Source organism: Heteronotia binoei, chromosome 14 (genome assembly GCF_032191835.1).
Source record: "Heteronotia binoei isolate CCM8104 ecotype False Entrance Well chromosome 14, APGP_CSIRO_Hbin_v1, whole genome shotgun sequence".
Classification (NCBI taxonomy): Eukaryota; Metazoa; Chordata; class Lepidosauria; order Squamata; family Gekkonidae; genus Heteronotia; species Heteronotia binoei.
The window spans coordinates 26,956,582-26,979,763 of NC_083236.1; the positions used below are offsets into that span (position 1 = coordinate 26,956,582).

Consider the following 23,182-nt stretch of genomic DNA (forward strand, 5'->3'; position numbering starts at 1 on the left):
TCAAATTTTGAAGCTCGGAAAATGCAGCTTTCAGTAATCCATCTTTCTGAGCAAACTACTCTTTGCCCTGCTGATTGTTAAGGAAGAGGATTCTGTGGGAAGATGAAAAGTTGTTGAGTACCTGCAATGCCTGTGGTATTTTTCATCACTCCTATAGCAGATGCCTTCTTTGGTGAAAGAGGGATTACTGTGCGTGCCATCCAGGTATTTGGGTATGCTGGGTCCATTTGTCTGATTTTCTCCGGGGAGGCACTGTTTTGTAATCGGAAGAAGAATGCAACCTAGTTCATCAGATCCTTCTGCAGGGCAGATCCTAAAAGATAGTGTTTACAACAGTTCTTCTGGGCTCCTGCTTCCCCCAATGCTGTTCACACCTACATGAAATAGTTGTGAAGAGTCATTCTGAGACTTGGAGTGAAATCCCATCACTGTGTGGATGGTATCCAGTGCTCTCTCACCTTTCTATAACTACAGAAGACATGGTGGAAACCCTGAACTGAAGCATTGAGTATGGAAGGTCTGGATGTGGGCAACCGACCGTAATGAATCAAGCTGAAGGTGCTGTGATTTGGGTAGTAACGCTGACTTGGGACTAGGTACACAAGCTGCCCTGCATGGGGCTTTGCTTCCCCCAAAAGGAGGCTTACGGCTGGAGAGTTCTCTTGCACTCCTCACTGTTTGAGGTAATCTAGGTTGGAGTTCTGGAGCATGTTGTATGTGGGGCTGCCTTTGAAGAAATTCTGGAAACTGGGTTGTGCAAATGTTATGCTCATGCTGATGACTGGAACCCTGCTTTGTGAACACCAGTGGCTTGTTTCCTGGTCAGATTCAAAGTGCTGTTAAAGCCCTAAAAGTGGTGGATTCAAAGTAGCAGAGGGAATACATCCAGCTGGGTCCTGCAAAAGCAACTCTCTTTGTAAGATGTATAGCAGGGACGCAAGATAACTTTCCCTGCAGTCACCACCAGGTTGCAGAACTTACTCCCCCCCCCCCCCCGAGGTGTGATTGGTGCTGTCCTTGTTAACATTTTGGAAGGAAAGTGCAGATCTTTCCAAGAGAGCTTTTGAAAGGTGATCTTTTATCTGCCATTGTTTTAGATGGTGTTCTTCTTATATTGCTGCTTCTGATTGTATGAGTGCTTGTTGGTTTAGCTGCTGTCATTGTTGTAACTACAGGAGTCTTCATGAGTGGTCATAGAGCCTATTAACTCCTGCATTTCCAGAACTGAGATATCAGGACCGGGGTATCCAACATGGCACACTGTGAGTGCCATAGTGTCCACTGCTGTGCTTCCTGGTATCTACCAAATATTCTTAGAAACTGGGTGAGGTCAGATGGACCTCTTGCCAAGCAGGTCTTCTGACTGGCCACTAGGGATCTGATTGACTGTAGATGACAATAATGTTTCAGTGGCCGGCTTTATTTTCTCTCACTTTTCTGCCCCAGTGTATTTTTTTAAAATAACACCTTTTCTCCCTTGGACTTGAACTTCCCGAGCTGGTACCACCTTCGGGTTGTCAACTATGGCTTGTGAATTTGTGGAGGTTTGAGGACAGAGGCTGGGGAGGGTGCTGCTAAGCAGTGATATGATTCCATGAAGACTGTCTTCTAAAATAGCCATTTTCTCTACATGAACAGATTTTTGTAGTCTGGAGATCAGTTGTAATTCTGGGGAACTCTGGGCTTTGCCTAGAGGATGACAACTCTAGCTAGTCTCCATCATGAGCTGTTTTGTGGTTCATTCTACTTCCTTTGGTACCCACCAGCCTGTATCAAAAAGTACCCACGGTCTCAAAAAGGAATGAGGACTGCTGGTCTGGACAAGTGAATATTTGTTTCTTGGGATGAGTGTTTCTGCCACTAGGGTGGCTAAGGGACAGCATCACTCAGGAGTGGGAGGGATTGTTATTCTGGCATCTTAACTCATTCCTTGTCAGGTGCACTTCAACAGCTGGTAGGAGTTGCCTATCCATTGGAACGCTTTGTGAGGCTGCTGCTTGGAATCTATATACTTTCATTAACCATTGCGTTGCTGGCTGCCGTGCAGGAGTAGATAGAATACAATCCGAGAGAGGTCACTATAATGGATAACACAACAAAAAATGCAAGCTAGTGACCAATTTACTAAGAAGTATATAGAAATTTGTCCAAAACATGTATATTCAAGTCCCAAACTAGTGTGGTGACAAGCCAATCGATTAAGTACTCGTTTCTTTCCAGACTTCATCAGATCTGGGACCTTGTCACCACACTACTTTGGGACTTGAATATACATGTTTTGGACATTTGGAGTGATTTCTATATACTTCTTAGTAAATCGGTCACTAGCTTGCATTTTTTATTGTGCAGAGGTGATGGCAAGTCCTGTAGAAGGCACTTCCAGGGTCAGGCCTCAAGCCTGATTCTTCTTGGCCTTGCTATAGAAGGCGGCAATTTGGTCTTAGAGGGTTGTAGTAATCTTCCCTGTGCAAATGGAAAGAAGCTAGGCTTAAGCATGTGCTCAGTAAAGGGGTCTCGATTCCAGTGGGTGACATCTCTTAGCACTGTTGCTGCTTTCCTTGCTGTATGTTGGGGGTTATTTTCCGGCGTTCATGATAGGTTGGGGAGGCCTTTTCCTTGTAAAGTGGCCCTGCCTTCTGACTAAGAGAAGGGCCTACCTTCCAGTGAGAATGGCCTCACCACATCACTGAAGGTAGAAAAGAAGATCAAGATTTACCCTTTTCCTCCCATGGAAGCTTGATAACTTTCAGGGACAAATTATGTAAATTGTACACAGGCTTATAATGGTCTTGTGAAATTCTGGTGTGTGAAGTATTTAATTTGGGGAGGAAGGGATAGCGAAAGCTTGACACTTGTCACATTTGTGTCCATCACAAAGGAGCTCAAAGTAGCAAATGCTGGTTTCTCCCTGGAAGGTGTGGAAGTGATTGTGTCTGGTGCAGAGTCACCCAGAGGGCATCATGGGCAAAATAGAAGAAGACTGCAGATTTATACCTCTCCCTTCTCTCTGAATCAGAGACTCAGAGCGGCTTACAATCTCCTATATCTTCTCCCCCCACAACAGACATCCTGTGAGGTGGGTGGGGCTGAGAGAGCTCTCCCAGAAGCTGCCCTTTCAAGATGATGATGATATTGGATTTATATCCCGCCCTATACTCCGAAGAGTCTCAGAGCGGCTCACAATTTCCTTTATCTTCCTCCCCCACAACAGACACCCTGTGAGGTGGGTGGGGCTGGAGAGGGCTCTCACAGCAGCTGCCCTTTCAAGGACAACCTCTGCCAGAGCTATGGCTGACCCAAGGCCATGCCAGCAGGTGCAAGTGGAGGAGTGGGGAATCAAACCCGGTTCTCCTAGATAAGAGTCCGCACACTTAACCACTACACTAAACTGGCTCTCCTGCGATAGCTATGGCTAACCCAAAGCCATTTCAGCAGCTGCAAGTGGAGGAGTGGGGAATCAGACCCGGTTCTCCCCGATAAGAGTCCGCACACTTAACCACTACACCAAACTGGCTCTTTAATGTGCATGCTTTTGATCCAGACGTAACCCTGGAACTGCTATAACACACTGGACTCAATATTTGGCTCTCAAGTGAACAGGAAGGGGAAACATCAAATTATTATAGACGTAAGAAAGGAGGAGGGCATCATCCAGGGCGTTTATGTTTCAGCCTCCATGAGTGCTAGAATCCTGTTGCTTTTTTCATGAGCATCCCAAGATGCCAGGGTTTTATTTTTTTGTTTGTTTTTTAAGTCCAGCCTGTATTTGATCAGCATGGAATTACCGTACTTGCCTTCCCTGTGGGAGGGGTCTGCCCTGAGTAATCTTTGTTATAGTGCCGCACCACTCCTCACAGGCTTGCTGCCTCTGGTTAGCATGTGCAACGAGCTCATGATCTGCATCCCAGCATTGGCTCATGCTGTACGCAGCTGGAGCCGAATTCAGAGCCTTGGGTATGTTGTTGATCCTCTCTGTCTGGGAGACAGCGTGGGTGGAGTTGCTTCTGCAGAGTTGGCCAAGCAACTGCAGAGCTGTGCTTTAGATCAAACTGATGGCTTTCTTTTTCTTTCCCTGTGGAGTATCTAAAAATAGCCGTTTAGTTATGGCATGTATCCTAAAGACTATCATGGCCCCTGTAAGTGAAATCCAGGCTCGGCTTTCTGTGTCAAATACTTGGAAAGGTTTGGAAGGAAGTCCATCCAAATGTATCTAGCTATTTTTTTTCCCGAGGAGCTATTTTAGTTTTTAGAATACCCGCAATTGTGCAATTCTTTTTTAAAAGAGATACTGCAGTAGTTTAAGTGGATGGCTATGTTGGCAGTTGGTTGCAGAATACATGCTAGAATAGACGCTTGCAACATTGAGTTACCACTGCGTTCAGAAACAATAAGCCCCTAGCATTTCATGGCCCAGAAGTGCACAAGGTCTCTCTGTCCTTGAGAACCTTCTCTGGAGCATCTAGTTGGACACCATTAGAAAGCAGATTGCTAGACTTGAGGGACCACAGGTTTGCTCCAGTATAGATTGGTGTAGTGGTTAAGTGTGTGGACTCTTATCTGGGAGAACTGGGTCGGATTCCCCACTCTGTGACTTGCAGCTGCTGGAATGGCCTTGGGTCAGCTATAGCTCTCTCAAGAGTTATCCTTGAAAGGGCAGCTGCTGTGAGAGCTCTCTCAGCTCCACCCACCTCACAGGGTGCCTGTTATGGGGAAAGAAGATAAAGGAGATTGTAAGCTGCTCTGAGACTCTGATTCAGAGAGAAGGGTGGGATATAAATCTGCAGTCGTCTTCTTCTTTAACATAGTTCAGTAACACTTGGCAAATAAGTCCGTGTCTGTACCTCCTTAGGAAGAGTCAGGCCTTCAGTTGCCTGTCATTGCCATCAATCTTCCTTTTGTTGCCCTGCTCTTTCCACTCTATCTTGGAACCAAGACCAGCTATTCTCTGTGAGTTCCATGAGATCTGGAAAAGTAGTTCAACGCCAATGGCAAGCTGTGACTGCCATCTCTTTAACAATGAAGGCGATGTTTCTTGTAGCCATATCTTTGTCAAAATGGGTGAATGGCCTCTGCAGTCTGATAGACTGCAGAGGCCATTCACCCATTTTGACAAAGATATAGAATCTGAGAATCTGATCAGATTCTCCTTGCCTTTTTCATAGTTGGAGAGCCATCCTCTGACCACATGCTTCCTGCTCTAGGCCCCATCTTGACAAGAAACTTGCTTTACGTATGTACTTCCTGAACCCTTGATCAAATACAGGGAGAATGCCGCATTCTTTTAGTTTGAGAAAAATCCTTCTCCGATAGTAGCTGCCTCCACAGTCTTCAGTAAGGGTGTGTATCTTTCAGAGCTAGCAGAGCAGCCCCCTGGTCACAACTTTATTACGGTATGCTTTGGTAAGGCCAGAAGGAATACAGCATTTGGTAGAGTAGTTCTTAATGCTGTCTTCTTGTGAGCTCACCTCTTCCCACCTCCAGGTAATATCAGTTTGCCAATCCTTTGTCCATAGTGTGCCTGCACAGAAACCACAGGGGGAAAAACCTCAGGTTGCTGACATGTAATTGCTGTTCTTCAAGTAGTTGCTCACCTGTGTAGTCTTGCTTACCTTTCCTGCTCTGCCATATGTATGTTCAGCCAGTTGTGTCATTCTGGGGGAACAATGGGAAGGTGCTCAAGGTTTGCAAAACTGTGCTTAAAGTCTTAACTTTACAAACCAATAATGTGACTACATAGATGCCCACTCAAAGAACAGGCATGTTAGCATTCTGTTCTTAACACTGGTTGCCTGTAGCATTCCTGGCTTGCTTCAAGGTGTTGGTTGTAACCTTTAAAGCCCTATATGGGCAGGGATCTGTCTACCTCCGTGACCGCCTTTCCCCATATGAGCCCCAGAGAGCACTACGATCAAGTACACAAAATCTTCTCATGATTCCTGGGCCAAAAGACGCTCTGCTGTCTACCACCAGAGCTAGAGCCTTTTCGGTCATAGCCCCTGCCCTGTGGAATGCTCTCCTTGAAAACATCAGGGCCCTGAGGGATTTGCCACAGTTCCAGAAGGCCTGTAAGACAGAATTGTTCAAACTGGCTTTTAATATCTGACTGGGAAATGACCACTACATCACCATCCCACAGCATTGATTTTTTTAACTCATCCCAGTATAAATATAAATATAGAGTGCCAAATAACATTTAACAACACGAATGTATGTAGCACTAAATATGAACTAATAATACTGACACCATCTGGATCTTAGAGATTGCAAGTGTCAGTGTATGAAATGATTTTTATGGTCGTATTATATTTCTATTTTTAACTCTATGTGTTTAACTGTTAGCCGCCCTGAGCCTGTCAGGGGAGGGTGGGATATAAATATAATCACTAATACAAAGGGATAGGAGAGAACCAATAATATCCTGATTTAATTCTTTGGGAAAGGATGGACACAAACTTTTTTTCATGCTGTTGTCTTTCATGCTTCTTGTCTAGATCTGCAATGCTGCATCTTGAAAATGATCAGAAAACAGCCATATCTTGAAAACTCTCATGAGATGGTCATTGGTGTGTGTTCAGAATTGGATAGACTGCATATTATTTAAAACTTTCTTGAGATCTTAAGGTTTGAGAAGTGTATAATAAATGAAAACCAGGTATTCATAAAACAAATTAAATTAAACAGAGATAAGGAAAACTGACAGTAACTCAGTAAAATTGTGTGTCCATGTACACAAAGATAGTTCTGTGCATGCACCATAAGCAATAAGTATCTGGTCTGGAAATGTACAACGACTTACAATTTAATATTCTCACCATTATCTCATGCTAATCTCAAACTCTCTCATCTTGTATTTCTCTTTATTCTAATTTTTTTCTTTCGTCTGATGATCCCCAGGCCTTCATGGCTGCAATGACATGACATGGCAAGTGTTATTCTTTATCTTTACTGAGCTGATCAAATGCTAGATTACTTGGTACATGAGAAAATTTCTGCACCTCCTCTGTCACAGTTCAGCCATTACCTAGACTTTTGGGAATTTGAGAACTCTGAAGGAATAGGGAACGAATTAGGAAGGACTGCCTCTGAGAGAGCCAGATGGTTTTGTGAGAGCCCTCAGTGAATTGCATCTCCTGTCAAAGCTGTGGTTGGTCTGTAGAATATAGCAGTGATCTGAAAGCATTATATAATTGCCCTGTTTTATCCCAAAGAGTCCATTCTTCTTGGGTTACTGAAAAATTTGGGACAATACACTTAGCAGGCAGACTGTTTTGTGTGTCAGTGGAGAACAACTTAAAACTAATATAATCAAACACATTTTAAAAAAAAAATACACACTTGTGTTTTTCCTCTGCTTGAGATGGCAAAAGAATCTGCGTTTCTCTGCAACAGTTTCATCTGTGCAGTGTCATTCAGCTGAACTGTTTCAAGTTGTGAAACATCAGAGCGGGTCTTATTGGCTCATATATAATATGGCGACTCACTGTGACATTTGCTAAGCTTTGTGTAGGCAGAAGATGCTCCCATCCTTTGTGACTTGGATGTCATTAGGTTTGTCTGTTGAATCCTGGAATGTTGTTGGAATTTAGACTCACTGCCCTTTGCTTGGGTGAGTTTTAGTTATGGAAGTTGAGTGCTGGCGGCAAGTTGCTTTGAAAGCATGCTCATTTTAATCTTGTTATTGGACCTTTTTGTTACTTATGTGTCCTTGCAACTTCTTGTTGCCTTATTAGCTGTCTTGAGCACGAGATAAGGTGGGACATAAATATTTGAAATAACTAAGTAAGCATATCTATAGCGGAGGCTTGCTCTTCTTGGCTAGTGACAAATTTATTTGTTTCAGGAACTTAAATCTTTCTGTTCTACAAAAAATATGTTCAAGGTAGGTTACCAAAGGAATCCAGACATAAAAGTAAACCAACTGCTTACTGCTTTTAGATAATGTCGTAAAAAGTGTTTGAAAGTGTCTAAAACTGCAAATTAAAACATGACACAAAAGCAGTGCACAACAACATAGAATAAAAACACTAAATCCACATAGAACACATGAATAGCATCAGTTGAAAACATCTAAGAGCAGTCTGTGGGTGAGGGTAATTTGTACACAGTAGAAGCAGTATTAATTAGCAGAATGAAAACTTACAGTCCACCCTTTGTCATAACAAATATTGCTGGCCTTCCAAAAAAGGTTTTGTCAGGAGATCATTGAAGAAGGGGACGGTTGTTCCTTACTGGCAGGGAAATTCCATAATTGGGGAGTGGGGATAGCCTTAAAATCCATTCTGCAAGGGCCCCACAGCAAATCTCATAATGCTAACAATCTTGAAGGAGACATTTGTGAAGAGGAAGAAGGCTGCAGAAGAGGGGCATCGGTTTGGCAATGGCAGAACAAACTGGTGAGCTGTCAACAAGCGTTTCCATCCAGTCAGGGGTCAGGCCGATCTTCCCTGGCTTACTTGGCATGAAGGCAATGCAAATGCCTGATAGCCCCAAAGCTTCTTGCAGGAGACAGAGACCAGAATGACCTTTTCCTAGCTAGTGAGGTTGCAGGGTAGGTTGGCAGTTGGAGCAAACCTCTTTCTGGCAGGGGAGGAAAAGGAACTCTTGAAGCTGCTCAGGTGGCAGGAGCCAGACTGGTCTCCTTGCCATGGTGTTCTTAATGGTGGCGGTGGGGGAGATACCCTGGACATCCTGGCTGGCGAGTAGAGGCCAAAGTGGCCTCTCCCTTGCATCTTTAGTCTCTGGGCATCTGGAAGTTGGAGCAGATCTCTTTCTGGTAGGGAGGGGCAAAGCCAGCTCCACAGGGCTGGGCTGGTCATCCCCTTAAGGGTGATTGTACATGAAGAACTTAGAGCACATAAAATGCACTATAAAATGCTAAGTATTATTCCCCAGAAGCCTCAGACACTTATGAGGAACCTCTGATTTATGATTGCTGCCAATTCTGTGGATTCCGGCGTTCTGAATTCTTTCTGTCACTGTCATATTTTCCTCTTTATCGAGGCAGGATGTGATCTTTGTGGCTTGCAGCAAGATCTTCGCAAGAGTATTCGAGCATGCTGCTTGAAAACAACTATTTGGAGTGGTCAGGGGCCAAGCCCCAGGACATGCTGTTATTTTTTAAAAGTGCCTTAATTTCTGTTTTTAAAGATGAGAAGGCCTGGCTTGTGATCTTGGAGCGCTTGGGCAGAGACGCAGAACTAGCGGATCAGCCGCCTTGTCATGTGAGAGCTTTGGCCACAAGAAAAACAGAAAGCTCTGGAAGCAGAAGACTGGCTAGCATCTGCCAGCTAATCCTGTCTCCAGAAGGCTGCTTTGAAAGGTGTCTAGCCGGGGAAGGTGGGACAGTCTCCAGCAGAACAGACCCTCTCTTCTATCATTGCACTGAGGAGGGTTGCCTTCTGCACCTTTGCTAGTGCTGCATGGAATACATTTGAAAAAGCTAAAACATCTGAAACCTTTACAAGAGTCTAATGAAACATGGTGTAAATCAACCCCGAATATTATATCTTCTCACTTCTGCTTGGGGGTGGGGGAAGAATGAAATAGGCTGATTCAGATTGTAAAATGCTGTGAAATGATGTCCCTCTTATGTACCCTTGCCCATAAAAACAAGATAGTCCTGTATTCTGAAGGAGAGGTCAAATAGCCCAAGGTTGCCAGGTCTGAGTCTGACTCAAGAAATATCTGGGGACTTTGAGGGTGGGACCAGGATACTTTGGGGGTGGAGCCAGGAGCAAGGGTGTGACAAGCACGGTTGAACTCTGAAAGGAGTTCTGGCAATCACACACCTTTTAAATGCCTTCCCTCCATTTGGAAATAATGAAGGATTAGGGACACCTTTAGGGGCTCATAAAATTGGGCCCCCTGGTTCAATCTTTTTGAAACTTGGGGGTCTTTTTGAGGAGAGGCACTGGATGCTATGCTGAAAATTTGGTGCCTCTGCCTCAAAAGACAGGCCCCTCCCAGAGCCCCACATACCCATGGATCAATTCTCCTTTATACCCTATGGGAATCAGTCTCCATAGGATATAATGGAGTGCCCAGAAGGCAATTCCCTCCCCCTCTGCTTTCTGATAACCATGAAGTGGGGGGAGGGCCTCCAAACTGGGGGATCTCCTGCCCCCAACTGGGGATTGGCAACCCTAGGCTAGCTGCTTGCACTGATCTGGGCTGGCCTGCAAAAGTAGGCTTTGGGGGAATGAGACACATAGAGTGGGGGTCACAGAACATGTTTATTTATCTGGGATTTATATCCCGCCCTTCCCACCGAGTGGCTCATCTTGTTGGGGAAACAAGATGGCAGGCTTGGAGCTAGAAGTGGTCTTCCTGGAGTCCTGGGCACTGGTTGGATGTTCTCTGGCATTCAGCTACAGGAAGGCGTTGTAACGCCACATAGGATCTCAGATGGTGAATGCCTGGATCATTAGTGTCCCTAAGATTAGTACTGCCTGAAGCAATCCCATTGGGGTTCTCTGCAGAGTATCGAGTAATACTTAAGCCTCGTTTTTGGCCTTTCCCAGACAGGAGGCAGGAAGTGTATGTTAGTATCAACTTTCTTCAGATGTTTCCTCCTCCTTTCTCCGTTCTCCCCATGGGAAGAAAAGCAAGTGATGTGGGAAGGGTCAGCAGTGCAAGGCAGCCAAGGGTGTCATCTCTTGATCCTAGTGCATCTGAAAACGCATTGCATCTCTAAGTGGCTGCAATACTTTCCTTGTGCATGACCAAGAAGTGTTTGTGTAACCAAGCATCAGCTGTGAATAGTCAGGAGGTCTGATGCAGCTTAGTCTGCTGACTCCAGTTCTTGAACCGAAATTCTGGTATGACCTGCCTTTCTGTCAAGACTGTGCCTAGAGGGCTGCATCTCAGATTGCTAGTCCCACAGTTACTGTAAAATTACACTGTGAAAATTACCTTGTTGCCATTCAGAATGCTAGCTGTACCAACAACATGACAGACAAGCCTGGAATAATATATAAGACTTGGAGGCCCTGTCCAGTGAATAAGTCTTTCCACCCCATTTCCTCTGACAAGATTCCTTTCCTGCCTTAACCTTTCCAGAATGTGGCAGGACCAAGCAATTACTGGAGTGGATTCCACCACTCCACTAAGCAAAGTTTATTTATTTTTTTATAATAGTTATACCCCACCATTCCTTTTGGCTCAGGTTTGAAGCCTTCCTCCAATATAAGAAGGGTTCTTCCAAATTAAGTGGTTCTTCCATTGGAGGAAGGCTGGCTGGAATAGGGTTGGATCTACCATGCTATACTCCAGGGAGACTGGCAGAACAAGGACTGGCACTCATTCAGGCTCTGATTGGTGGCCTGGGCTTTAGACTGAACTTTTGCTGGCTAGCAGCTCGATGTTCTCCTGGCAGCGACCTGTTATCCCCCCCGTCTTCAGACCATGGATATGTTATGGAGCACCCATGTGCTGTATTTTTTTCCATCTGCCACCATGATCTGGAGATGCAGGAGGAATGGCACTGGCTATCACCCATCCATCATTCAGCTTGGCCATGAGTTTGGCTACAGGCCACAGTACAGCTGTTCCCAAAAATGTTTTTTGTCATGCAGTCTTCTGAGATCCCATTTGGTGAGTGGTTAACAGTGGTAGACTCTAATCTGGAGAATTGTGTTTGACTGACTTAGGTCAGTCACAGTGCTCTTTCAGTCCCACCTACCTCACAGGGTGTCTGTTGTGGGGAGAGGAAAGGAAGGGGATCGTAAGCCACTCTTGAGACCCTGAGTGAAGGACGGTGTATAAATCCAATTTCTTATTCTGTACATTCCTGCTAGATTCCTATTGCAGTTTATGGATTTAGTCTTTCAATCTGTACCGGATTCATCTGGGATTTCCAGACTACCATAGAACTACTCTTTTTCCTGAGATTAGTTGTGCTTTGGTTGAAAAGCAGCTTCTTCCAGTGGATTTTTTTTTCTTTTTAAAGACCGCTTTTCATGTATCCTGTGCTGCTGGAGCTGGGCAAGGCAGAAGCTTTAATTAAATTGCAAGATAAGCATCCTGCTTGTCTGCCATTGTTTTCCAAGTCATGTGTATGAAATCACAATTCCGTAAATGCAGTGAAACCAATACAATAATAAAATGCAAGAAGAAGTGATATAAGTCATTAACATAATTCTAGTTCATAGGAACAGAAGGAAAATTAACCAAAGGGCTATCTGGGTAAACAGAAAAGTCTCGGCATGGCTCTTGAAATGAGAAAGACCTAGTGTCAGATGGGTAGAGTGCGTCACAACTGGTGTGCCACTACAGCAAAAGACCTCTCGGGTGGAAACCCACCTCATCTTTGTTGGGAGCACCAGCAGCAGATCCTAAATAGATTATCTCAGGTTCATACGGAGGTAGGTGGCTCTTTAAATCCCCCCTTTTTCAAAGGAGCTCAGAGTGGTACATGTGGATGTGTCTTCTTTCTCCCCCCCCCCCCCCACTTTTTACTTCATTCCTGTGAGGTAGACTAGTCAAAATGATGACGAGTGGTTTAAGATCTCCCCGTGAACTACATGGCCAAGCAGAGAGGTGAACCAAAACCTCACTGTTTGTACAGTAGCATGGGCCTCAGGGCTGTGCCTCACTAATGGGATGCTTCATGGTTAAGGCGCAAGGCAGCTTATTTGTGATCAGAGTCCAAGGTCCTACATCTTAACATCTGTTTTGATGAACCAAGGGGAAGGTTTGGGGCGGTTTTTTGTTTTGATCTGGTCTATTTTTTATCTTGCCTTGTGATGTCCCTTTACATTGCATTTACTCAAAGCTGAATGCACAACATCCCAGAATAACTTACTGGGAAGACACCCTTTAGGAATTCTCTTTTGCTGCACATCAGGTTTCACTTAGCAACATCTGCCTTTCCTGGCAGCGCCTGTGTCTGTGTGTATGTCTTTGAGAAAGAGGATCATGATTTTTGAAGTTGCTGAATTTGAAGTTCTTGCATCTGCAGGAAGATAGTGCTTTGTGGGCTTCCTCCTCTGCTTGTTCATGATAGTTAGAAACATGGGATGTAGGTGGAGATATGACACACTACAGCAGAGGTTTTTTTCCCACCTTCTTGCTTTTGCATTTTGTACTGTTCTCTACTTGTGCATTTTGGGCAAGCAAGAAGATGGAGAAGGAAGCATTGTGCAGAGGGACTGAGCGGGAACTTGTATGAAAGACCTTCTCCAACATTATCTAATTGTTCTACCAATGACCAAGTAAATTCCTTCCAGCCTGTTATGACCAGAATACCAAGACTGAAATACTTAGCAAAATATACTAGGGTTTTTTTTTAAATCTAGATTTCTTTCTATCAAGTAGAAGATGAAAGACAAGCAGAAGCAGACTTTTTTCAATTGTATAGTATTAATAGTTACTCCTATTAATAATTAGTCCTATTATAACTAGGTTTCCCATCTCAGTTTGGTATAGTGATTAAATGGGCGGACTCCCATCTGAGAGAACCGGGTTTGATTCCCCACTCCTCCAGCTGCTGGATGGCCTTGGGCTAGTCATAGCTATTGCAAGAGTTGTCCTTGAAAGGGGAGCTGCTGTGAGAGGTCTCTCAGCCCCACCCACCTTTACAGGGTGTCTGTTGTGGGGGGAGAAGATATAGGAGATTGTAAGCCGCTCTGAGTGTCTGATTCAGAGAGAAGGAAAAAGGAAAGGAAAGGTCTCCTGTGCAAGCGCCAGTCGTTTCCGACTCTGGGGTGACGTTGCTTTCACAGCGTTTTCACGGCAGCCTTTTTACAGGGTGGTTTGCCATTGCCTTCCTCAGTTGTCTACACTTTTCCCCAGCAAGTTGGATACTCATTTTATTGACCTCGGAAGGATGGAAGGCTGAGTCAACCTCAAGCTGGCTACCTGAAAACCCATCTACTGCCAGGGATTGAACTCAGGTCGTGAGCAGCTTTAACACTCTGCGCCACGGGGCTCTTTCAGAGAGAAGGGCAGGGCATAAATGTTCTTCTATTTAGACTGTATCTGCTGTCTTTCCCCAGGCTGCTGTGCCTTCTCAGAATCCTGACTCCTGGCCCCATTGAGTTTGGCTGGGTTCATCTGAGTTCAGTTGCTAATGGCCTTTGTGGAAGACAGACCTTCTTGAGACCTGCACACCACTGGGGCCTAGGATCAGATGCAGCCTAATCAGTGATAGTGCAAAGAAATCTTTACTGCCATCTTTGTGTCTGTCCTATGACATCAGAAGTTCATATAATCATAGAGTTGGAAGGGTCATCTAGTACAACCCCCTGCACAGTGCAGGAAATTCACAAATGCCTCCCCCCCCCCTCCATTCCACACAGTCAGTGTGTGGCAGCATCTTTTATGTATTGGGTCCCACGAGAGTTAGCAACTCGCTTGCCAGTTTGTAAGTTGTGAATAAAACTGATCATATCTCATTTGGACTCCACGTTTAATTATTGTTAAATTACAGGATGTTCCTGAGCCATCTGCTTATCAGGTTCACACGTGGATGCTTTTCATTTGGCACAACCTGAGCACAAACACTTACAGGAGAAAGCCCCCCCTCCTCCATATTCTGCTAGCTAAATCTGCTGGGAGGAGTGTCTTCAATAGATGGGGCTAATAATTAACACATCATTTGCAGGAGTTGTCCAGTCTCTCCATCTTGTCCAGGGGCAGGAGTGCCATCCTCCAGGTGGGATGATAGAGCCCAGAGTTCCACAATGAAGAATGAAATAACAGCAACAAATGTGGAAAAATAACGAAAGAATCCTGAATATACTTAACAATCCAACAATATATATTCAACAGAAATTCAGCACTGTTACAATACAATTCATTACACTTCTACAAAAGTTCATTCTATTCTACAAAAATTCATGTAACACTAATGCAATGTGCAAAGACAGAATTAAAGTTCATGAAAAGACTCTCCGCTTGTGTGTGTCAATTTCTTGACTTTAAAGCTCTCATAGACATTCCCCTGACTCCGCGGGAAGAATAAAGTCCTAGTGCGGTCTGAATTTCGAATGCAGACGATTTAAGTTCTAGAAATTCTTCAATCTTGCAGATGTTAAAGTGAAACTTTCATCAGTTGTGAAATTGTTGAAAATAGTGGGTCAAAATAAGCCTCAACAGTAAAGCTGCCTGTAATACTGTTTCAGATTCCTTTGTCTTAGAAACTCTTCCCACATTTCTGCAAACAAACACACAACATTTCATACACAAACAATGTATCTAGTTTAAAGTTATAATGCTAATGTTAGCTCACCATCATCCATCACCCAGAGGGCAGTCTCACCATCCAGGATGACAGTCCCCTCATGATCATGGCACAGGGGTGGTCAGTCTTCTGGCTTTTTCTAGCAGGAGGCATCCTGGCAGGCCTGTAGCTACAGTGGGGTCTGGGAGGCCCATCCTTTCAGCTCCCCCTTCCAACTATGTGGCCCCTCCATTGGAGGACCCCCGATCCGTCCCCTTTGCTCACTGCCACTCTGAACAAGAAGTAGCGTTGCTGCTGGTCTTTTTGCTTTTTCTCTCCCCTTCCCTAACACACCTTGCAGAGCAAAGGGGGGAAGGGTAGAGTCAAGAGGCCTCTGTCTCCTAAGAGAGGAGGACATAAGAAAGAAGTGGGGTAGCAGAGCTGCTGTGACTGCCCAGGCGAAGTGGGGTTAGCTTGTGGACCTCAAGGCAGCTTACAGTGCCAAGAGCCCCTGGCTGCCAAATTGGGTGCCCCCCCCCCACAACAAATCCTGCTGTGGGCCACACCAAACATGAAATCCTGGCTATGGCGCTGCATCCTGGAGTTCTTAAAGCTCCCGTGTCCCTTGTCTTCTGACTTATTTTTTTTTTGTTTCTGCTCTTGGAAAATGTGTCTGCAGGGTTTCTGCCTGAGGCTTGCTGTGCTGATCATGTTACCCCCAGGGCCATGCCAACTGCATAGCTGCTGATTTGCTTCTAGGCCCAGAGTTTTGGAAGAGCTCTTGACTGCATAGAGGTGTTCTGTGTGGGTTGGTTGGAGTCCAGGAGATGCTCCTCCCAGTATAGGAGGGGCAGCATACGATTGTGTGACTGCTGACCAGCTCTGTACTTGAGTGACATGGCTGTAGTTGCTGTCAGCACACCTCCTTTTTGGGAAATCTCAATAGTTGCTGCAAGCAGTTTCCTGAGACAATTATGGGTTGCCCATGTGCTAACTGTAACATCCAGGGTTTCGCATTTGTAACTCTAGTGTTGGGCTTCACCATATGTGTGCTAACAGCCGATCTGGCATGTGAGAAATCTGTGAAGTCTACACTTTGGGAGTATTGTTGTAAATGAATTAGTTCAGCTCTGTTTTCCTAACACCCTCTCTTGCCTTTCTAGTATTCCCTCCCACTTCAATAGTAAAACGGATTCTATTGTAAGATTTTACTATGCTGGCGTAGGCGAGCCACCCGTTAGCAGCAAAAACTGCAACTGGGCCAGTGTCTTTAAAAAGATCTGAGGGAGTAGATGACTATCTTGGCCAGCAGCTTGCTGCCAGTTTCCACCCATTGATCCCTACAGAATTGTCTCTGTAGAGATTATGAACTGTGAGGGATTGGAAAGGATACAGGAACCCAACCTGGTGGTCTGCTGCTGGTAGACCACCAGGTCTTTGTGAAATGGAAAGTCTGTTTCTTCTGCTCATCCAATTTTCTCTCTTCATCCAAGCTGCTTTAGGCTGTAATGTGTTCTCCTTTTTGTGTATATCTTCCAAGTGTGCTGTTGTTGGGGAGAGTATTTCTGTCACAATTTCTTGCCATGAATCTATCAAACACTTGCCGATTGGCTGACTGGGTAATGGTGTAACTAGGTAAGGGAACAATGCTAGCTCAGCACAGGGGGAACCCAAAATGATGGAGTCCTTTTACCCATGCCTTCTTGGTTACCATTTCTATGAGAGAGACTGAAAATGAGACTTCCAGTTCCCCCCTCAGTGGGAAAAGGGCTAAAGTTGGTTTGTTCTTGCTGTGGAATATTGCCTGATTTTAAAAAATCTATTTTCTACTTAATATGGTCACATGTTAGGCAGGTATCTTCCCAAACTATACAACTGCAATTGCAAATAAGGCTGCCTGAGTTGTATGGTTGTTAACTCGCTAGTCCCATAGGAATCTTACGCAATCATGGCAGTCCTCTTTCGATGCCTTTGCCATCTGAGGCTAAGTGGGTAGAAAATGAAAAGAGCTTTTTTCAGTCATGGCACTAAAATTACCAAATTCCCTTTCCAGGAAAATGTATTGGTCTTTCTTAATCATTGTTTTCCACCAGCAGGGGAAGGCTTATCAGTTTTGTTTGGCCTTATCTCACTGATCATTCTTCCTGTTTATATGTGATAATGTGTGTTGTTTTAAATTGGTTTATAAATATGTATTCTAAAAAGTTGTTTTAAACTATTTGCTGCCCAAGAGACTGACTCTAAGTTGGTGGTAGTGGTGGGGAAGAAGATGGCATAAAAATGTTCCAAATGGATAAATATTGAAGTGTTGAATATGGCTGACCGGTGTCCAATCCCCACTCTGCTATTATACCCAAGAGCAGAAATGAGGAGAAAAATGGGTAGGGAAAATATATGAATCATCACCCTGAGCTCCCTGGAGGAAGCATGGGGGTGGGGGTGGGATCTAATAAACAATTGTAATAACACATCCTGATCACCAGAATTCTGTGAGTGTATTATTTCGCATGGCTCATAGGAAACTTAGGAGAAAAGTTCCTTACGTATAGTAGTAAGAAACTTAGTAAGAAAAGTTCCTTACGTACAGGGGAGGGACAGTGGCTCAGTGGTAGAACATCTGTTTGGGAAGCAGAAGGTCCCAGGTTCAATCCCTGGCATCTCCAAAAAAGGGTCCAGGCAAATAGGTGTGAAAAACTTCAGCTTGAGACCCTGGAGGGCCGCTGCCAGTCTGAGAAGGCAATACTGACTTTGATGGACCAAGGGTCTGATTCAGTATAAGGCAGCTTCATATGTTCATATATGTTCATAATGGTTTTACTATTAGGAGTGAGGGTAACTTAAGGGGCAAGCTACATGAAGATGGACTTTTAGAATGGGCAAAAACTCAGCTTCTGTCAATGTTCCTCTGCTTGCCAGAATATTTTTTTAAATACTTTTTTATTTTTAAAAAGAGATCGCCTCCTTCATGTCTTTGCTTGTCAAAGAGATGAGCCCCTCTGTTGGTACTATTTTGATGCACCATTGGGATTCCATGCTTAGGGGTACTCATTTGAAATTAAAAAAATACAGTCCTGTTATAAAAAAGCAGTCTTTTAACCTATCCAGCCATTGCCCCATACTGGGAAATGTAGAGTTCCCCCTGTATCCAATACAATATCAGCAGCAGTAACCAAATACAATACTGAACACTACAGTTTCTTGTAAGCTACCCAGCACCTTGTAAGCTACCCAGCTCTTGGTGACCTTGCCCTGAACCCTTGCATGAAAAGTCCATACCTTTCTGTGCACACCAGGTGTGTGCCATTCCTCCTCTCTCTGATGCCTTGGAGGCAGAAGGAAGATGGTATGACTTTGTCATGCTGGAGGGATTGCTATGTCTTTATGGAAAATGCAGAGATGATGGGGAGAACAAGGCCTTCCTCCATTTCAAAAATTCTATGAGCCAATGTCATTCCAATAGAAACAGCACTTTAAAGACTCAAGAAGGAGGTGCAGAGAGGTGAGAGGCCATCAGGTCAGGAATTTAGGCAAAAAAAGAAGTGACACTCCACCTCAAAAATGGCTTAGAATTAATATATTGAGGTCAGTGATCCCATTTGTGTGCCCAGAATGCTGCTTAGGGGAGCTGCCTGGCATTGCAGTATGTTGAGATGTAGCTCCTTAGCGGTACTGCCTTGTAGGAAGGGCAGCAATTCCTAGATGCCGGAAGGGCCATGATCCTTTTCTGTTTGCACCATCTGCTTGAAAGCCTTCCATGTAATCTCTTCTTCTGCTTCATTGGGTGAATATTGAGATTTGAGTAAGACCCTGACCACCTCTTGGGAATACACTAGTGACATTGTTTAATCTCCAAGTAATGTCACCCTCCACAGTCTGGCAGATTGATAACCGGGTTAGTGGAATATGTTCTGCTGGAATCCTCTGGGGAAGGTGGGGGAGATGCAGCAGCTCTGTGAGATCTAAAAAATAAGATCACCTGGGCCAATTAAGTGCTATGCAGGTTAGTTCTGCTCTGTCCTTTTTTGAGTTTTCTAATAACTGTGCAGAAGAGCAGTGTAAGTGAGAAGGCGCACACCACTTCCCTCCTCCCCCTTTTGTTTTTATTCATGGGGGTTGTAGAGCTTCTTTCTGGGCAGGATGATTGTTCTCTTATAGTGTCTGATTGAGTGCTTCCCTATAGACCCTTATGGGGAGAGTGAGTGGATCTTGGGGCCCTGGATCTTCAGGACGTTAGACATTGTACAGAATGGCCCACTTGGTCCTGCCCTAATATCATCAAGTTTGGTGAAGTGGTTAAGAGCAGCAGACTGGGGGGCGTGGCGTCGCACGCATAGGGAATGGACGCCTGAAAGCAGAGCTCCTTACTTACCCCTGCCAAATCCACTTAAGCAAGCGCCCAGCGTTGTTGTTTGTTTTCTTTTCTTTCTTTAATTAGTATGGGAACAGTAGATGGTCAAAAGCCCAGATCAAAAAGAAATTCAAGGAACTCTGTTAAAGACTATTTTCCAAAAAAGCCCAAGGCTAAGGCCTCAGGAAAAGCAAGCAGCCCTGCAAGCAAGATGGCGTCGGAAGGAGGGGAAAACACAGCAGCAGACCTAGCTTCATTTCGTTCTGAGGTAATGGAGGCTTTTCAAAAACTGGAACAAAATATGACTGACAAAATATCTGCCATGATCCAGCCCCTTTCTGCTCAATTGGAGGGTTTCAAAACGTCCTTAGAGAAGGTGGCAGAGACGGCAGATTCTGCTTTTAACATGGCAAGTGCTGTGCAGGAGGACTCTCAGTATTTTTATAAAAGAGATGAATGGGCCACTGATAAAATTATTGCACTTGAGAACCAACTGAAATTGGGGAATGTTAAAATTCGTGGGCTCCCCGAGAATTCTGCCTCCCCCTCTGATTTAAAAACTCTTATAGTCTCCTGGTTATCGAAGGCATTGGGTTTTTCTGACTCTGATCTCTGTGCCCTGGAAACAGTATATAGAATTGGCCCATTGCGCAGACAGAAAACTTCGTTGCCTAGGGACATTTTAGTCCGTTTCTCTTCTGCCTCAGTGAAATCCAAGTTGCTGCAAAAAGCCCGGGCTATAAATCCTCTTCTGCTAGGAGATTACAACGTCCAAATTCTACAGGATTTGTCTTCTGAAACCTTGCAAAGGCGGAAAAATTTGAAGCCAATTATAGAAATCCTGAACAGGGAAAACATCAGATATCGATGGGTTGCTTCGTACAAGCTGCAAGTTACAGTGCAGGATCAGTCATTTGTAGCTGCAGATCTCGACTCAGGCCTATGCATGCTCCGCGATATGAATCTTCCTGTTCCCACCGGCCTTCTGGAAGCAGCCTCACATGTTCATTCAATAACTTCAGATACTAGATGGCGTCGTGTGCCTTTGAACCGTCCTGATCGGCCTGTTTCTTCTAGAAGCTAAATGCTGGAACTGTTGCTATGCAGAAATCTCCCCCCCCCTTTTTTTTTTTTTTTTTTGTTGTTGTTGTTGAGGATTCCTGGCGTCCTTTTCCCCCTGACATATAAGCTTTGCCTACCGAACTGCTGACTTATAAGCTTTGCCTACGTGGTGCTTATGAAGCAGTGTTTATATATGAAATTGGGGGGTTCCCCCCCTTTTTTTTTCCCCCTTGTTATTTATATTTTTTTGAAAGCAATGTTATGAATGTGAGGGAGTTATTAATTTAAATCAACTCATTAAAGGAAATCTTCTTGGTTGATTGGGTATGCATGATTGGAAGAGTGGAGTGACTTGGAATATATGGTTTAAAAAGTAAGTGGAAGTAGGTGTTTGAATGGGGAGGCTGGGTGACGAGAGAGGGTGTGGGAGTGAGTGAGAGAGTGAGAGAGAGTGAGAGGGGGGGTAGATCTGAGTGAGAAACTTGAATAGTATGATCAGGGCTTTATATCAATATATTTCTTTTTACTGTGAGTTAATGAAGTGTCAGGTCCTTTTCCCTTCCTTTGTGAATTCTTGAATGGAAATGAGTGTGTGAGACAGAGGGTTGGTAGGGAATGTATGTGTGTGTCAGTTTGTGCCGTATGATATTATGAGGGTTTGGAAATTTGTTTCCCTTACTATCACATCTCCCTACATAGGCTTATAAGAGGCTGAAGGATAGTTGGTGGGGAGTGTTTGGGGAGATCAGTATTTAATAGTGTTCACAATTCTGTTTAAAGTTTCATTGTATTTTTATCATAGTGTCTTAAGTCTCACTATAACTTTGTGATCGAGATCCGATGCTGTTACACATGGTATATTAGTTTGCCTGTACTTATCTTTAATTCACTAATCTGAGTTGATAAAAGGCACAGATTTTATTATATGTAGCTTTCTAGGCATTTTAGCCTTGATTCAATCAGCTTTGTGTGGCCTTTCATTATAAAACTCTCTATACATTCGGCTCTGTTATTTTGTTTATAAATTTTAATTTTGCTGGGTTGATATTGTTAAATATAAGCATTTTTGGCAGAGAGGGAGAATGGAGAACTTCGGTTTTTTTTAAATAGCTCCATTTGGTAGTTGTTGCTAGTTGTGTGGTGTCTTCAGCAAGGAAGACTTCCGCTTCAAATTTAACCTTTTAAGTAAGTAGTTGTTGTTTTCCCAAGTTTGGGTTAACAGAGTTGGAGGGTGAGTTAGTGGCTAGTGTCTGTTAATGCTAGACCACTGGTGTTGGTTATGGTTTTTTGTTTTTGTTATGGGCAGCATAACTGTATTGAATTATTATGGTTTTAGCTGGAAGTTTTTTAAAGCCTTTGATTTGAAATCTGTCCTCATACCTTTGAAATTTGATCTACAGGATTCATCTCGAGCTATCCTGGTGGCACCTGGGTTAAATGCTATAAATTGTAATAATTTTGATAACCTTGGTTTTTTCCTCTTTCAATTATGGCAGAGTGCCACTTGAAATTTCTTTCTCTAAACTGTAACGGGCTAAATAATTTAATTAAGAAAAAACGGGTTGCCTCTGCCATCTCTCGTCAGAAACCAGATATAATTTTTTTGCAAGAAACTCACCTTAAGGGTAACCAGCCCAGGGTCTTCCAGTCCAAATTTTTTGCTCATCAATTTCAAGCTTATGGGTCTTCCAAAGCAAGAGGTGTGGCCATCCTAATAGGTAAATCAGTCCAATTCACTTTTGAAAATTCCTCAATTGACCCTAGGGGTCGGTATATTTTTATCAATGGGGTCTTTAATGGTAGCCCTTATACTCTGGCATCGGTGTATGCTCCAAATGATGGGCAAATTGCATTTATTAAAGATACGTTGTCACAACTTCAAACCTTTCATACAGGGCCCATTATCTTGGGAGGAGATCTCAACTATGTTGTTAATCCTTCTTTAGATAGATCTCAAAAAAGCCTGCTACCTATATCTGCCAATAAACGGTCTCAATCAAAAGATTTGAATGGCCAAAATGATTTAGCTCAAGTTTTTCAATCCTATAATCTGTCAGACATTTGGAGAAGCAGACATCCAAATGAAAGAGATTATACCTTTTTTTCTTCTCGTCATCAAACTTATTCCAGAATAGATTTTCTTTTAGTTTCAGATTCTATTTCTAATCTTTTTTCTAAAGTAGAAATTGGCCCAATGATTTGGTCTGATCATGCATGGTTGGAAGGGTATATGTCAGGCGTTACTGACAGATCTTTTTCTTTTAATTGGAGATTGGATAGTAAACTTCTGTCTATGAAATCGGTTACAGATTCCATTGAAAAAGACATTAAAGAATTTTTTCAATTCAATATGGAGTGTGGAGTACCCCAGCATATAGTTTGGGATTCTTTTAAAGCTGTAATTCGTGGCAGATTTATGGCTATTGCCTCTTCGTATAAAAAAGAAAAAGAAAAAATTAGATCTGATTTGGTTGCTAACATTACCAAATTGGAAGAGAAATTTAAAAAATTTGGTAGCAAAAAAACTTATTCAAAACTTCTTATAGAAAGAAAAAAATTAGAATCTCTTGACGTCTCCAAGATTCAAAAACAAATGGCTTTTATAAAACAAA

The 23,182-nt window shown here is 43.6% G+C and overlaps 1 protein-coding gene across 1 annotated transcript in view; it reads left to right on the forward strand.

The window, feature by feature from the left end:
• VAC14 (VAC14 component of PIKFYVE complex) overlaps window positions 1–23,182 on the forward strand; it is a 167,932-nt gene that overhangs the window by 50,455 nt on the left and 94,295 nt on the right. The gene's annotated exons all lie outside the window — the stretch shown is intronic.